Raw genomic sequence first — 2,720 nt, 5'->3', positions numbered from 1 at the left:
TGTGTCTGTGAATTAACCACAGTATCCCTGTCCAGGTCAGTATTACTGAGTCATTGAATTAAATACCATGTCCCCGTCCAGGTCAGTATTACTGAGTCAGTGAATTAAATACCGTGTCCCCATACCAGTCAGTATTAATGAGTCAGTAAATTAAATACCATGTCCCACTGTCAATCAATATTACTGAGTCAGTGAATTAAATACCGTTTCACCGTCCCGGTCAGTATGACTGAGTCACTGAATTAAATATGTGTCCCCGTCCAGGTCAGTATTACTGAGTCAGTGAATTAAATTACGTCTACATGTCCCGGTCAGCATTACTGAAGCAGCAAATGAAATAATGTGTCCCTGTGCCCGTCCCCGTCAATATTATTGTGTCTGTGAATTAACCACAGTATCCCTGTCCAGGTCAGTATTACTAAGTCAGTGAATTAAATACCGTGTCCCCATTCTGGTCAGTATTACTAAGTCTGGGAATTAAATACCTTGTCTGTGTTCTGGTCAATATTACTGAGTAAGTGAACGATATACCGTGTCCCTGTCCTGGTTGTACTACCAACTCAGTGAATTAAATTCCATGTCCCCGTCACAGTCAGTATTACTGAGTCAGCAAATTAAATACGGTGTCCCTGAGCCAGTCAGTATTAATGATTCAGCTAATTAATGTCCCTGTCGCACTCAGTATTACTAAGTCAGTAAGTTACATACCGTGTCCCCGTCCCAGTCAGTATTATTGAGTGAGTGAATTAAATACCATGTCCCTGTCCCAGTCAGTATTACTGAGTCAGTGAATTAAATACTCTGTCCCCGTCCCGATCAGTAATACTGAGTCTCTGAATTAAACATTTGTGCCCGTCCTGGTTAGTAATAAAGAGTCAGTGAATTAAATACCCTGTCCCTGTCCGGTCAGTATTACTGAGTCATCTGATCAAATATGGCGCCTGTGTATTTGTTAGCATTACTGTGTCAGCTAATTAAATACCGTGTCCATGTCCCGGTTAGTATTCCTGTGCCAGTGAATTAAATACCGTGTCCCTGTCCCGGTCTGTATTACTGAGTCTATGAATTAAATACCGTGTCCCCATACCGGTCAGTGATCCTGAGTCAGCGAATTAAATACCATCTCCCCATCCTGGTCAGTGTTATTGAGTCAGTGAATTAAATACCATGTCCCCGTCCCAGTCAGTGTTACTAAGTTAGTGAATTAAATACTGTTCCCCTGTAGCGGAAAGGATTACTGAGCCTGTGAATTAACTACCGTGTCCCCATCCCGGTCAGTATTACTGAGTCAGCAATTAAATACCGTCACCCCGTCCCGGACAGTATTACTGAGTCAGTGAATTAAGTACCATGTTCCCGTCCCGGACAGTATTACTGATTCAATGACTTAAATACCATCTCCCTGTTGCGCTCAGTACTATAGGTCAGTAAGTTACATACCGTGCCCCCGTCCCGGTCAGTATTATTCAGTCATTGAATTAAATACTGTGTCCCTGTAGCGGAAAGGATTACTGAGTCTGTGAATTAATTGGCGTGTCCCCAACCTGGTTAGTACTACGGAGTCGGGAATTAAATACCGTCACCCCATACCGGTCAGTATTACTGATTCAGTGAATTAAATAACGTGTCCATGCCCCGATCAGTATTACTGAGTCAGTGAATTAAATACCGTGTTCCTGTGACGGAAAGATTGCTGAGTCAGTGAATTAAATACCATATCCCCATCCCAGTCAGTATTACTGACTCAGGGATTTAAATACCGTGTCACTGTTCAGGTCATATAACTGAGTCAGCAAATAAAATACTGAGTCCCTGTCCCGGTAAGTATAACTGAGTCTTGGAATTAAATACGTGTCCCTGTCCGCGTCAATACTACTGAGTCAGTGAATTAAATACCATGTCCACGTCCCGGTCAGTATTACTGAGTAGGTGAATTAAATACCGCGTCCCAGTTCCGGTCAATATTACTGAGTCAGTGAAATAAATACCGTGCCCCTGTACCAGTCAGTGAAATAAATACCGTGCCCCTGTCCCAGTCAGTATTAATGAGTCTCTGAATTAAATAGGTATCCCTGCTTCAGTCAGTATTACTGAGTTAGTGAATTAAATTTTGTGTCCCTGTACTAGACAGTATTACTGGTTCAGTGAATTAAGTACCGTACCCCTGTCCCGTTCATGATTACTGAGTCAGTGAATTAAATACCATGTCCCCGTCCCGATGAGTGTTATTGAGTCATTGAAGTAAATGCCGTGTACATGTCCCAGTTAGTATTACTGAGTCAGCGAATTAAATACCGTGTCCCTGTCCCGGTCAGTATCATAGAATCATAGAATTCCTACAGTGTGGAAACAGCCATTTTGGCCCAACAAGTCCACACCAACCCACAGAGCATCCCACCCAGAGGAAGGGTCTCTGGACTCGAAACGTTAATTCTGTTTTTTCCTTCACAGATGCTGCCAGATCTTTGTTTTTGTTCCTCATTTACAGCATCTGCAGCTCTTTCGGTTTTAATCCCGCCCAGACCCATTGCCCGAAAACTCACCTAATCCACACATCCCTGACCGCTACGGGCAATTTTAGCATGGCCCATCCACCTCACCTGCACATCTTTAGACTGTGGGAGGAAACCAAGCACCCAGAGGAAAGCCATGCAGATACGGTGAGAATGTGCAACCTCCACACAGACAGCCACCCAAGGGTGGAATTGAACCCGGGTCCC

This window comes from Rhincodon typus, chromosome 48 (genome assembly GCF_021869965.1).
Source record: "Rhincodon typus isolate 14 chromosome 48, sRhiTyp1.1, whole genome shotgun sequence".
Taxonomy (NCBI): Eukaryota; Metazoa; Chordata; class Chondrichthyes; order Orectolobiformes; family Rhincodontidae; genus Rhincodon; species Rhincodon typus.
Note: the sequence above shows the minus strand (reverse complement) of the source record.